The sequence below is a fragment of the Puma concolor genome, chromosome A1 (genome assembly GCF_028749965.1).
Source record: "Puma concolor isolate L17-30 chromosome A1, mPumCon1.1.hap2, whole genome shotgun sequence".
Lineage (NCBI taxonomy): Eukaryota > Metazoa > Chordata > Mammalia > Carnivora > Felidae > Puma > Puma concolor.
Window position 1 is genome coordinate 137,741,098 of NC_141667.1, and position 15,897 is coordinate 137,756,994.

Genomic DNA, 15,897 nt, shown 5'->3' on the forward strand with positions numbered 1-15,897 from the left:
GCCTTTTAGTTTTGCTGATTGTTTCCTTCACTGTGCAGAAGCTTTTTATTTTGATGAGGTCCCAATAGTTCATCTTTGCTTTTGTTTTGCTTGCCTCCAGAGACATGTTGAGTAAGAAGTTGCTGCCACCAAGATCAAAGAGATTTTTGCCTGCTTTCTCCTTGAGGATTTTGATGGCTTCCTGTCTTACATTTAGGTCTTTTATCCATTTTGAGTTTATTTTTGTGTATGGTGTAAGAAAGTGGTCCAGGTTCATTCTTCTACATGTCACTTTCCAGTTTTCCCAGCACCACTTGCTGAAGAGACTGTCTTTATTCCATTGGATATTCTTTCCTGATTTGTCAAAGATTAGATGGCCATATGTTTGTGGGTCCATTTCTGGGTTCTCTGTTCTGTTCCACTGGTCTGAGTGTCTGTTTTTGTGCCATAAATGTTGCTTACTTTTGAAGAAGGAAGAAACAATCTATTTATTTTTTATATCATGTTCGCTTCCTAACCATTGTAAACCATTGAATAGAATAAAAGGACAATTCTATCCTATATATCTGTTCTTTGTGCCCCCAAATAACAGTTCTTAGCCTTCATATATATGGATACCCCAGACAATCATACACTTTCCTAACCTGTCCAAACATTTACTCACTATTCATTTACCAGTTCAACAAACATCCAATGAGTGTCTATTGTGGATAAACACTCTGTGAGACAGGTAAGGGAGACAGAAATGGAAAAGCAGATACCATCTCAATGGAGCAGGAAAGACCAATAAATAAGTAAATAAATGGCTAAAGAAGATCATTTCAGAGAATATTAAATGCTATAAAGAAAAAAAAATAGGTGAGATGATAGAGGGAGGCTGGTGGGGGCGGGGGGGCTATTTTAGATCAGGCAGCAATGGAAGGTTATGCTGAGTAGGGGTCAATTTAAGTTGGGCCTTAATGGGAAGAAAGAAAACAGAGGACAAGAAGGAAAAGAACGCAAGCAAAGGGAAGATCAAAGGCTGAGACTCAAGGCAGCCACCAACATGGGACATTTGAACAAAGAAGGGGTAGTGGTATAAGCCAGATGGATAATGAAGAGAGAGGTCAGAGAGAAATGTGAGTCACGGCAGACAGCTTGGATTTTATTGTAAGTGCACTGGTGAGCCATGAGAGCATTACCTTTTCAAAATTAGCTACTCCATGGAAGTTAGTTTATAGGCAGTAACAGGGAGAAGAGGGAGATTATTAGTCATCTTCCTAAGGTTAGTTATGAAACACGTAGAGGAGTCTTACAAATTACAAGTATTCAATGAATGTTAGACATCATTATAGTTTGTCAGCTTCCTTCTCTTCTTCCTCTTTCTTCTTTAATGACGGTGAATGTCATTTTGATTATCATTATTTCCATAGTTTATCTGGGAGATGATGATGGATCAAACCAGGGGCTTAATGCTGGAGATGAGGGAAATGGATGGATTTGGGCAACAATGTCGGGTTCCTACTCCTATATTGAGGCCCAGGTTCAGTCCCAACTTCTCATGACATTTTCCCTGCAATAGTTTCTTCCTCTTCAGAATACCTGTGGCATCAGTCAGATGACTGTTATTAGTACTGTCATCTTGAGTCTGCTTCTAGTCAGTTCTGTGCCTAAAACTCATTCAGAAACAAACAAAAATTATGAAGGTGGTTAAAAATGCTGATGCCCAAGCTCAACCCTAAATATCTTTATTCAGTAAAGAGAAGGAAGAAACCTTCATTTCAAAACAAATGCTCCAAGTGATTCATGTTATCAACTCCACCTGGTGAAATACCAGTCCAAAGTTTGCAAAACAAGGATAGAGATAAGAGATTTGGAAGTTAAGGTATATGTATGTGTAGCGATTAAATCCATGGGCATGGATGCATCTGACTAGGGTGAGTATGTAGAAGGAGGAAGGTAGACTTAAAATTGAACCTGGGCAACCTGGAGATCTAAGGGACAGGTGAAAGAAGAACATTTAAGAGAATGAGGAGAAAGAAAACTGAGAGCTGTGTCAGGGAGGCCTAAAGTAGAATTGCAAAAAGGCACGGTCATACATTCATTCATATGCAAATGCTATTAGATTGCCTTCCGTGTGCTAGGCCCTGGAGTATAGCAGAAATAAGACAGACAAACATCTCTGTTCTTGTAGAATGTAGAGCCTGGTATCAGAACAGATGGTCTGAAAATCCCAAAATAGAAAAGGAGAGCAATTTTAAGGAGTGTTAGATTGACACCCAAATTGCAGTGGGTTGAGGAATGAGTAGGAAATGAGAAAGTAGAAATGGGAAATGTGATTTATACTTTCTAGATGGTCATACAGAGAGGAAAGGAACCAAGCCCTCTATGGCCTCTCCTTGCCACTCACCTCTGAGTTGGGTGACCTCTGTGAACTACACCGCTACCAAGAAATGAAAACTTTAATTTTGACCTCTAGCAACAAAATTACAGACATCAAAAGAACTAAAATACCTTCAAGTCCCTAGAACCAAGAAGAATACAAATAGAATCCTTTGCAGACGGTCCAAAAAAATAACAGACAACAATGATGATTCTTGGACATCTAGAAGAAAAGAAAAAATGTTTTTCACAGGATGTTTCAGGATTCACAAAATAACAAAACTGAATTAATCAATAGTCAAGCATGACAGGTGTGAGATGAATATTGTGCAAAGTTGTTGTGAGACTTTTTTAGCCATATAAATTAGAGGCAGAAAGGAACTCAAGACTTATTAAAATATAAAAATGTAGGCTTCACCCTCATTTCTTCCTTTCTAATTCCATCCTTTCTCTTTTCCCCACAAACTAAAGAGAGTACCTTAGGTCAGAGAAGTCCGCTGAAGGTCCATACTGTACATCCCCTGTTAAACCTTTTAAAACTAGCTAACAGTGTAGGAATGTCATATATTCTGAAATAAGACCTAAATGCTGCTTACAACTGGTACAGTTGTCCTCATTTATTGGGGTACAATTTTGGGTAACCAAGACAATTGATTCTCTCCAAGTATGCATTAAAAAATTATTCATTGTTTTGAATTTTTCCCTTATTTAACATGAGGCATATCAAAATTTCAAATGTTTTTGGAGCATGTGGTACTTTGTTCAGCAGAATAATACTAAGTTGGAAACCTACATGGAAAAAGAAATATATGAAAACCATCAATAAATTTTGTTAGGAAAATGAAAGCATATTCCTCCTTACACTAATAAATTTCAGATAGACCAATGATTTAAAGAGAGAAAAAATTGAAACAAGAGCAGGAAGAAAGAATGGGAAATTTTATTAATAATCATGCAATAGGAAATGTTTGTTTCTTACAGTATACAAATTCCAGAAGCAATAGGAGGTGTCTCATTACAGAAAATTTAAAATACTGTATAATAAATCAGTTATATTAAATAACAAATATAAAAGAAAAATAGGCAATTTTTTTTTTTTTTAAAGAATTTGTAATTGCATGATGAGTTTTTTTTTTTTTAATTTTTTCAACGTTTTTTATTTATTTTTGGGACAGAGAGAGACAGAGCATGAACGGGGGAGGGGCAGAGAGAGAGGGAGACACAGAATCAGAAACAGGCTCCAGGCTCCGAGCCATCAGCCCAGAGCCCGACGCGGGGCTCGAACTCACGGACCGCGAGATCGTGACCTGGCTGAAGTCGGACGCTTAACCGACTGCGCCACCCAGGCGCCCCGAAAAATAGGCAATTTTTATGACAGAGCTAATTTTATTAATTTGCAAAAAGATTTACAGTATATTAAGTAAAAGAGAATGGTCCAATGGGGAAAATGACAAAGTATGAACAGAGGCTTCATAGCATAAAAAAATATTGTTAATAAAATTAATATAAAAGTATTTTCCTTCATTTATAAATAATTTTCAAATAAAACAATTGTCAAAACAGTTGTATGAGATGAGGGTATTATTATTACTCCCATTTTCAGATGAATATTCTAGTACCATTTGTTTATTTTTTATTATTTTTTTATGTAATTCTGGTTCTTTGTTAACATGATTTTGTAATTTATTTATTTATTTAGCTTTTCTGTTAATATGAGTTTAAAAAGCAGAGAAACACACACATATGGGTCATCTCTAATGGATTCTAAGGTCGCCATAATATTTTATAATAACTAAACAGTGTATTTGACTAGGACCTTTTGTTTAAAAGGCACTCTATTCAACACTGATTTGCAGTGTCACAGATGTTATATAGTAAATTCCCCTTATGAATAGGACTGGTTCTGGGCTCCGTTCCACTGTTATATTTGTCTCTTCCTGAATAAATGCCACAATGTCTTGATTACTATTTCTTCATAATGTCTTAATATCCGATAGGCAAAATTCCTCCAAGATCATCTTCGGAAATTTCCCACTGTTTGAGAGCTTGTATGCTCTCATAAAATTCCAGAAAATCTGTTCTTTTTCTGTTCCACAGAACAAAATATATAGCAGGAAAGGAAATTGTAAATATTTGTGGAGAACTCACATTTTTTCAAAATTGACTCTTCCTGTCCATGAACATGGTATAGCATTTCATTTATTTAGGTCTTTTATAATTTTCTTCAATAATGTTTCATAATTTTCTCTGTAGCTTCTTAAAATATCCTTTGTCACATTTTTTCAGTTACATCAGACTTTCATTTCTAACTATCTCTTACCTTTTGCTTCTGTATTAAAAGCTAAACAACTTTTTGGGTAGAGTTGTAGGACGAAAGGCCACACACTGAAAAATTTTAAGACCTGAATTATGGAAAGGCAAGGAGAAGGGTGATCACTAGCCAGTCTTCACACATTAAAATGACAACCTCTTGGGACACCTGGGTGGCTCAGTTAGTTGAGCCTCTGACTCTTGGTTTCAGTTCAGGTTATGATCTCAGGGTCATGAGATCAAGCCCTATATTGGTCTCCACGCTGAGCATAGAGCCTGCTTAAGAGTCTTCCTCTGCCCTTCTCCCCCCACTTGCATACTTTCTCTCTCTCTCTCAAAGAAAAAAAAAAGATAACGTCTCTTTCTGTATCCGCAAGTACAACTAAGACCTGCTACACAACTGTCAACCTCACTTCTGTGAATTGGTTAGTGACCCACTGGAAAAGAGTTTACATATTTAACAATAAGTGAATGAAATTTGAAAGAATAAACTGACAATATCCACTTGAAAGGTGGTCAAGTGTATATCAGAAAGGAAACGGAATCAAAATATTTAAAGGACATTATGGCATTGAAGGTCTTTAAAAGTGTAAATTATTGTCCAGAGGAGTAAAACATTAAGGATATTAAGAATATTTTTTTCTAGGTGTCTTTTTAACTTTTAAAATCGCATGACATGATTTGTTGATTAAAGGAAATTACTTCTTCAGTAACACTCAAATTCTAGGAACAAATGTCCCAATTTATTTCTTTTTTTAATGTTCATTTATTTATTTTGAGATAGAGAAAGAACAGGGAAGGGGCAGAGAGAGAGGAGGAGAGAGAATTCCAAGCAGGCTGCACACTCCAGCACAGAGTCCAATGCAGGGTCCATTCTCACGAGCTATGAGATCATGAGCCAAAATCAAGAGTTGGACACTCAACCTACTCAGCCACCCAGGAGCACCCCAATTTATTTCCTTATAAAAATATTCACATTCTAAAGTTGCAAGTTATAATACAGTAAACAGAAAAGGGATAGGGTTTTATAATAAATATGTTTTTTTAAATATAAAACAGTGATTAAACAAGGCAAATGTTTCTTGACACCCACTGGCCATGTCTGATTTATCGTCTTCTGTCTCTCCCCTTTCAAAACATTCTCACTTTCTCTTACTGCTCTCTCAACTGAGAAATTTCATTAAATGCCCACTCAGTAGCACTATGCTCAGTTTAAATGACATAGAAGAATAATATAAAATATAATAAAACCCCACAAAGGAATTTAAAATATATTTGTGTAGGAAGGAGACAGAATAATAAGAGAACAACTATGCATAGCATTCGCATCAGGTTCCAAAGCATAAGCACTCACTGTTGGAAAACCAAACCAAACAAAAACAAAAGAAAGAAAAACTTAGAGCTTCCCAAATAGTTCTGTGAAGTATTAAGAGAAATAGAAAAGAGACTATATTCCTATTTTCATAAAGTCCAATGCTTACAATACTAGATTCTCTGAATGTATCAGTTTCTTTTAGGTCTAGGGCATGTGCTTCAAAGAGCTAAGGAATAAATGTGAAGGATTCAGTGGAACACGATCACCTCTTTTTATCCCTTCGTTAGTGGGCAGAAATGGCCTACTCAAATATTTTGTCTAACATTTAGTTTGCATTTGCAAGAAAGAAAATGATTCTCCATTGCTTGAATGTTTTTGATGTCGTGCCTAAGGTTCTGGACTGCATGTTATTCATAGCCTGTGTGTGCCCACGTTAGGGAAACATGTTCCTCCAACTGAGTGAAATCAAAGTTTCCAAAGGATACCATAGCCATGAGAAAGTAAGCCCAGCATAGTGGAGCTCTTTGTTAATTGAATAATGCCTTGCACACAGTGACTAGCACTCAACAAGTATTTGTTGAATAAATAGTTTATTTAGACCTATAATGGGAACTAATATTCAACACATCATATTAGGAAAGCCATATGAAAGGGAAGAAAGGAATAGTGAAAAAAAAATGGTTATGCTGCATGACTAATGCTTCTTTGAGGCAAGATCGGTAGGTGATGCTTTTGTTTTGTTATGTATGTTTTTGCATTTTCTACTTTCCCCTAGTTTGTCAGATTTTTAGGCAGGGTAAAATATTTCAAAATAAAAGATTTCAAATAGGTATAGTCCTTTTCCACATAATTATCCAATATGGAGGGAAAATATTTTTTTATTTTACTTAAAAATTTTTAATGTTTATTTCTGAGAGACAGAGAGAAAGGGAGACTTAGAGACAGAGCACAAGTGGGGGAGGGGTAGAGAGAGGGAGACATGGGGCTCCAACTCATGAACTGCGAGAGCATGACTTGAGCCGAAGTCAGATGCCCAACTGACTGAGCCACACAGGCGCCCGTTAAAAAAAAATTTTTTTTTAACTAGAGAGAGAAAGCATGAGTTGGGGAGAGGGCAGAAGGAGAGAAAGAATCTTAAGCAGGCTCCATGCTGAGCATGGAGCCCAACATGGAGCTCGATTCTACAACTGTGAGATCATGACCTGAGCCAAAATCAAGAGTCGGACACTCAACTGACTGAACCACCCATGCACCCTGGGAAAATATTTTAAAATACAGTAAACTCGTACATTTACAAGGGGATGGTACCATTTTACAGGATGAGCATGAGCACGGTATTTGAGAATGTTACCAGCTGACTTCTTTCTTTAAGCAAGACAAAAGACAACCTCCCTTTCTGTGTCATCCACACACAATATGAAAGTTGGTTGGGAGGCAGGGAGACCAGTAAAGTTTCAACTTTACGAATAATTTTGTTCTTATGCAGTGTGAATCTTGACCCTCAAAGGTCTCCAATGTAGAAGGTAATTTCAATTATAGACTTTGTTCAAACTTAATGACCATAGTATTTAAATACCAGAAGTTATTTCAGCATGGAAGTTGTTAGAATTTTTTTTTATTTATTTTAACGTTTATTTTGAGACAGAGAGACAGAGCATGAACAGGGGAGGGTCAGAGAGAGAGGGAGACACAGAATCTGAAACAGGCTCCAGGCTCTGAGCTGTCAGCACAGAGCCCGACGCGGGGCTCGAACTCACGGACCGCGAGATCATGACCTAAGCCAAAATAGGACACTTAACCAACTGAGCCACCCAGGCGCCCCGGAAATTGTTAGAATTTAAGGAAGACCATGAATCAAAGCGAAGGAATGTGTTTCTCTGGGGAGAGATTTACCCAAAATACATCCCTGGCTTCTCCCGGTTCTTGGATCACTCTACCCCACAAAAAGTAGAGCAGCCCATCTGATGGGTGAGTTTTTAAGCATGAACTGGGCATGAATAGCCCTCTCAGCTCTTCTCCCTCTTGACAGCCTATATTTTCGGCACCTCTGACAGCCTTCTGCCCGAGATGGCTGGGGAGCCTATTAGTTTCCTGAGACTGCTGTAGCCCATTATCTCAAATTTAGTGGTTTATTATAACAGAAATCTACTCTTTCATACTTCTGGAGGCCAGAAGCCCAAATTCAGTTTCATTGGGCCGAGATCAAAGATTCTGCAGGGCCACACTCCCTCAAGAGGTAAGGGGAGGTAGTCTTCGCTTCTTCGAGCACCTTAGGCTTCTGGCATTCCTTGCTTTGTTGCCACATCATTCTAGTCAATACTTTTGTGGTCACATTGCCTTCTTCTTTTCTCTCTGTTTTATCTCCCACTGGCTTTCTCTTGTAAGGACATTTCTTTTTTTTTTTTTTTTTTTTTTAATTTTTTTTTAACGTTTATTTATTTTTGAGACAGGGAAAGACACAGCCTGAACAGGGGAGGGTCAGAGAGAGGGAGACACAGAATCTGAAGCAGGCTCCAGGCTCTGAGCTGTCAGCACAGAGCCCGACGCGGGGCTCGAACTCACAGACCGCGAGATCATGACCTGAGCCGAAGTCGGCCGCTTAACTGACTGAGCCACCCAGGCGCCCCGTAAGGACATTTCTAAAGGCACTTGGGCCCACTTTGATATCCAGAATACTCTCCGCATCTCCAGAATCTTAATTTAAATCACATCTGTAAAACTTCACCAGTCAACATTGACAGGTGCCAGAGATTGAGATCTGACATCTTTGGATGGCCATTATTAAGGCCAGTACATGGAGGACGCCTACCCGGTCCAGTATCATCAGGACAGAGCAGAAATCTCCCAAATTCTAGGTGATTTGGCCCACAGACTAAGTTATGGCCTCTAAGTTAAATTGTGTCCATAATAAAGCTGATATTTTGATCTCCCAATCTGTCTTACTCTTGATTTCTCAAAATATTGAGGACATGGAGAAGGAGGAAGGGCGCTTTTATTAGGGGCCCCTTGAGACTTGGAGAAACGAGATGAAAATAATGTCATATAATCACAGGGTAACTACTTAAGAAACCCTCTTTTACCGTGTACCGAAGTGAAGAAGTGGAGAAGCAAAACCAAAATAAGATGAAAACGGGGAAGAGTGAGGCAGAACACAGAGATAGAGACCTAATTCAACCACTGAGTGCAAATTCATTATGCACAATGGAGCATCTACATATGGCACCTGAAAAATATCACTGAATTAATAATTTAAATCATGATTATGCCTCTAATTTCCTACCATATTCTACTAAATAGACATGGTAATGAAAAGCATATTTTATTTACAATTATAGTTTATGAACCCAAATGTAAACTGACAGTAATGAGACGATGGTGTCACTAAATCCATTTTAATGTAAATTGCCACATTTAAAATATTCTGAAAGCAGGAAGGGCAGTTAATGAACCTAGCACTGATATCCTTGTCAGAAATGCCTGGCTTACACCCTGATCTTCTGTTTCAAACTAGATGATGATCACCTCCTCATCCTGTACGTGTTTATTGTTTTTCCTCATGATACTCTAATTATAACAGTTTTTCTTCCCCCCACCCTCCCGGCTATCAGCAAACCTGGTTTGAATTAGAAAGGAACAACTCTTTGGCTATAAACACAAATCTGTCTCCTAAGCAAGAGCTGGCTTGCGCTGCGTGTAGCAAGGGAAGCAATGATGTAACGAGGGTAATTATAACCTGAGCTGGCTGGTGTCACTGTTGAGAAGGGCCTGTCAGCGTTTCACTGTGAATAATGATAGCACTGCCTCTGCTCATGTGAAACACCACACGTGGGGTTCTTGGACAGCTGAAGTCTAAGGGTGCAACTTTTAATTAAAGACTTTGATGCAAAACACCGTACTTGCCACGATTCTGTATTGTAGTGCACAAAGTCTTTTCTTCCTGGTGGTAGCCAGTCTAGAATTGGGAGCCATACGTGGACTTCAGGCCAAAGCCTTAGAAAGGAGCCATGACAGTGATTCAGACTGGAAGTGAGAAAGTGAAGAAAGAAGCAAGTCTATTCAACAGTTCCTTGTTTTTCTATTTCTTCCCTCAAAAATTGTGTTCTCTTGGTGATATTTTAGCTTGCGTTACCCTGGGAGCTACACCAATGTGATGAAAACTTCATAGAAACTAGAGATAATAGTGAAGGTGTCACTGTTCACCTTCAAACCCGCACAGAAATTGAATGATTTGGGGGAAAAGTAGTTGTAATTTCCATCACAGAGAAAATCCACATCTTCTGAATATGTGAAGAACCCTTAGAATTTGATTAAATGCCAACGACACAATAGAAATAGGGGCAACAAACATGAACAGATAGTCATTTAATACAAGCAAACATACATGAAAAGGCACTTGACCTCATACATACCAAGAGACATGCAAGTTAGAGTTGCACAGAGGTGCTCTTCTCACCCTCTGGATGGACAAAAATCTCCAAGTCTGGTAACGCTTTGTGTCTGTGAAGATGTGGGGGAACGAGCTCATCATTTGCTGATAAGAGTGCAAAACGGTCCAAGCTCTTTGCAGCAGGTATTAGTTTTCTGCTGCTGCTGCTGTCACAACTCACCACAACTTCAAAGCCTTAAGACAAGACACATTCATGGTCTTACAGTTCTGCTGATCAGATATCCCTCACAGGGCTAACATCAGTGTGTCACCGGTATCGTATTCCTTACTGGAGATGCCAGGAGAGAATCCGTTTCTTTGGAGTTCGGGAACTGAGGTCACCATTTTCTTGCCCATTCAGATTGTTGATAAAATTCGGTTTCTTGCAGCGTGTAGCTGAGGGCCGTTTCCAGCTTCTGGGGCTGCCTGCATTCTTTGGCTCAGGACCTCTTTCTTCCTTCTTCAAAGACAGCAATGGCAGGTTTTGCCCCTCTTATAGCATTTCTCTCTTATGAACTCGCCTGCTTCCTCCCTCTTCCACTTCTTGGGACTCATATGATTATATTGAACCAAGATAGTCCAAGATAACAGCCTCATTTCAAGATCTGGAAGTGTAGTCACATCCTCAAAAGTGTCTTTTGCTGTGCATAAGATAATATATCAACAGGTTCCAAGGGTTAGAATATGGACTTTTTTTGCCTTCCCTCTCCCCAGCTTTATTAATTTTTTTTTTAACGTTTATTTATTTTGGGGACAGAGAGAGACAGAGCATGCATGGGGGAGGGGCAGAGAGAGAGGGAGACACAGAATCGGAAGCAGGCTCCAGGCTCTGAGCCATCAGCCCAGAGCCTGACGCGGGGCTCGAACCCACGGGACCGTGAGATCGTGACCTGAGCTGAAGTCGGATGCTTAACCGACTGAGCCACCCAGGCGCCCCTCTCCCCAACTTTATTGACATGTATAATAGACAAATAAAATTGTAGAATATTTAAAGTGCACGCAAGATGATTTGACATATGTATACATTGTGAAAGGATTTTTCCAGGATTAAAATCAAATGTATTTGCACAGTAAATGTAAGTGTTTGAATGCCCATCGATAGTTTTACTCCTTTGTAATATTTCCTGGGCTTTTCAGTTACTATAAATTCCATTTTTTATAAGAAGTTAAACATCATTAATTATAAATTTCACATTTCAGCATGGCATGCCTTTGCCAGTGTCTGCAAAGCATAGGAAAAGCAGGTGAACCACAGAACGGTGGTGTTGTACCCAGAACCAACACTGGGTTCAGTACCCTAAATATCTCCAGTTTCATTGGTGCCTACCCTCAAAAACGAACCAAGGCATAGTACAAATTGCTAACACTTGTGACTTCAGTAGTGCAGTCTGAATCTATTTACAGGGGGTGTACCATTTTTTATCATCTTGGTTTCCTACAAGCATTCAAGGACAGAGTCTACAGGAATAATATATGGGTTTTTAGTCTTTTATTTATTTATTTATTTATTTGCCTCTCGGTGATATGGTAAAATTCTGAAATACATCATAGTCTTAATATATTCAACACTTTGGTCTCAGCATGGTGGGATTGGGTGATTTTTATTTTCTTCCTTGCAGGTATGTTTTCCAAACAACTACGTGTTACTTTCTGATCAGAAACAAGCCTATATTATTTAAGCATCCATTATAAAAATCTCACTGTAGCTATATATGAATTTTTCATACCCCATAATGATAATTTAAAAACCTATCAAGTGTTTGTCCAACAATCATGCCTATCAAGTTTTAATATCCAGCTCTCTGACCTGATTCTGTCCCTTCTCATTATCCTCATTCAGCCCTGTTGCCTGTGCCGCGTTGTCCTTCCGCCACGCTCAAGAATGTCTTTTAAAAGTGAAATCAAGAATGAGTGTGTGTGTGTGTGTGTGTGTGTGTGTGTGTGTGTGTGTGTGTGTGTGTGTATGTGTGCGTAAAAGAGTGAGGGAGAGGAGAACAACTCGTTTTCTATGAAAAGCATACCCTACCAAAGCAAAATGTCTCCCAGAGGTAAAAGAAAAGGAAAGAGAAAATCACGTGTTCGATTGTAGTTTGTGAATAGAATATGCCATATGATTTGCAACGCATTGTCTATATGTACTTACTTGCCTCTTTACGGATTAATTAAAAAACCAGCCCTCTGGGCATAAGGAGCAAAAGTTTCTCGCAAGGATCCTGCTTAGCCTCAGTGTGGATCATTTTCAAGTCGGAAAAGCACCCCCTTCGTATGACATTTTCTGTAATTCTGTTAAAAGTGTAATTTAAGGAAACTTGTTGGGAAGCCTCTGTCTTCGTAGGATAGCATTTGAACACTGTGACAGAGTAAAAAAATTACTGCCACAAAGAAATAGAAAGAAAAGCACTCTACAGATTATGACCAACCATCACCTTCAGTCTCTTTTTCATAAACCATCTGTTCATTCTAAGACCTGACCGTATCCTCCAATCCCAGCCCGAGAGCTCCAGGCACAGCACACACGATGCAGTGGGAACCCCCCTCCCCCTTAGGAATCAGACTTGGATTCAGATTCCACTCCTTCAGTTTCTTCCTTGGCTTCAGGCAGGCAAATTAGCCCCTTGATGTCCTTCACCATCAGGGAGACGTTTGTTTGCCTCACAGAACTGTTCTGGGGACTTGGAGAGACAAGCACCTAACAAAGTTCAACATTCAAGAAGGATTCCGTGCTCCCTCTTCCAGCCTTGGGATGTTATAAGATTCTCATGGACCCGGCATGCTCCAGGATATGGGGAACCCATTTTTAAGAAGTCCCCGCTACTATAGAAACAAATTTACCACAGGTTATTTCAAAGCAAGAAACAACCCCACTGTATTCTCCATGGGGGACTACATTATTTATCCCCATAACCTCAAATGCTCTGGAATCCACGTCTGCATTGGCAGCTAGGCAAAGCCTGAGTATTGACGGCCCAGGCAGCACTCGAATGGGTCCCATGCTCTTTGCTTCTGAGGAAGACTTGAGCACTCTAAGGGCAATGGAGCCCACATAAACACAAGTAGGAATTCTTCTAAGAGCTTACATAAGGCCTCTATGTAACCTACTCATGATTCAGAAAGGAAAGAGGGACCTGTATAACATATATGCATTTATACACATTTACAACTTTTTTTTATACAAACCTGTGATGACCAGATGCATAAAACCAATTATTAACTTGGCGGTTCTGTCATGCTTCTTAAATTGATGGACCTTCTTGGGATTACCAGGTTAGACGTCAGAGTATGAAGCTACTGTTCACAAAGTCTCCTTCCATCTTAATGGGGGAAAAATGTTCAAGATGACGGGCTCCCGGTGTAGATCTTCTTGAACCTCATTACAGCAAAGGAAACTAGAAATTGGAATCAGGATGGTTGAGGGGAAAGAGACAAGCTATATTGGATGTGAACAATCCTTTTCCACTCAATTTTATCCTTTGGGGGAAACAAACAGCAAAAAAAAAAAAACTCATTAAGTCAGTATGAATCTAGTCAAAATGGCTCACCATTCTAAGTAGCCCTGATTCCCTAGCCGAATAAATACCCTCTTGTTGTTTAATTAAAACATCAAATAACCCAGACTTGTCCAGATAGTGGTGAGCCATGCTTCTCAAATTACTGAGGTTTTCCCTGTTGTCTTGGGTAGGATTTAGATAGTGAAAACAGAATACCAAACGTTATAATCCTTGTCTGCTCACAATGTCCATCAGATGTGCACACACATACAGACACACAGCCATCTAGACAAATACATACACACGTTGAGATGACCTGAGACCACTTCCCAAGTCAATCACATAATCAATAGCCAAAGCCCAAAGTGTCAGAGTTCACAGGAAGAAAGCCAAACAGACGGAAGTCTTGCAGTCGGAAACCACAGAGAAATCGCAGACTTTCATGCAGTCTGTGAAAATGGGAAAGAGAAACCCATTTTTAACTAGCACCCCAAACGTGACAACACGTGAAACCCCAACTTAATTCTGAATCAATCATCTGGCAGCTTCGCTTTTATGATCCTCTTTGAGGTAGATTTCACGCTGTAAATCACGCTGAAATCTGCTCTACCAAACTGTACCACACTCTGTGACTTATCCAGCTGGAAATTAGAACAAAGCCGTTCATGTTACATCATTGAATCTGCTTGGAACAAAACCCTTGTGAATGCAGGAAAGGCAGAAAGAAACAGGAAGTGTAACAAAGAAAAGTTTGGATGAACTTTCCTGAAGTTCACAGGTACTTCAGTTTGGTTTATAATTACCCTTGGTAGAGAGGATCAAATAAATTTTTGTTTTGTCCCTCCGCAAGACTACAAATAGACCTTCACGGCCCAAAGCAAATGACAAGTGCACATGATCCGGACACGGTTTGCTTATGGCTGTGACTAGCCCCGGGCCTGGGCTGGGCTGGCACATAGCAACATGCTCAATGGAGTGTTACTTTTACCCAATTATCCACAGTTTATGTCCCATTTCTGCTTTTAATTAGCTGCATAGAACTGGTTGCTATATTACAGAAGCCTGAACATGAAGAATATTCATTTTGATGTTGCTTTCTTTTGTTCTGTTTATTTCAAGTTTATTTTATTTTGAGAGAGAGAGAGAGTGAGAGCACAAATGGGGGAGGAGCAGAGAGAAAGGGAGAGAGAGAGAATTCCAAGCAGGCTCTGCCCTTGACCGCACAGAGCCCAATCTGGGGCTGTATCTCGTGAATGGTGAGATCATGACTTGAGCAGAAATCAAGAGTCAGACGCTTAACTGACTGAGCCAACCAGGCACCCAGATACTTTCATAGAACAGATGCTAGGGACTGGCCTAGAATTTCAAAATACCAGAGAGTTCTCTTGTTACCACTTCTTTAAGCTGTCATGTGTCCTGAATCATGAAAAATAAGTGTGGATGGATTTGTTACTCGACTTACAAAATGCTTTGGTCTTCCTGCCTGGCCCAACCTCTAACTTCAAGGAAAGTGCTGCACGCTGAGACAGGAAACCCAGCCATGTGGATGCTTGGCTCTTTTGTGACCCTCCAGAGAATTCAAATCTAAGTGTACATGCGAGGTCTTAACCTTTGGAAGGCGGGTGATTTTTTTTTGTTTTCCTCTGATATCTAAGAGCAATTTTTTACCAGCTTTAACTACCGCATGCTTGCTGGCATAATAATTATAATAATTAAAATCTATTGAATGTTTACTAGCTGCCAGGCCTGAGACCAAGTTTATTATAGACATTTGTTTTTATTATAGTCATTTGTTTCATTTAATCTTCACGGCTCAGCAAGGTAGGTACTATTACTAACCTCATTTTATAGATCAGGAAAGGGAAGTTTCAAGAGGTGAAGTAACTTGCCACAGATTCATACAAACCAGGAAGTGACAGAATTTTTTGTAAGCCTGGATCGGCTGTTCTTAATGGGTATATTAGTCTGCTTAAGAAAATAATTCCTTAGCAAGAAAAAAAAAAGGGAGAGAAGATCAT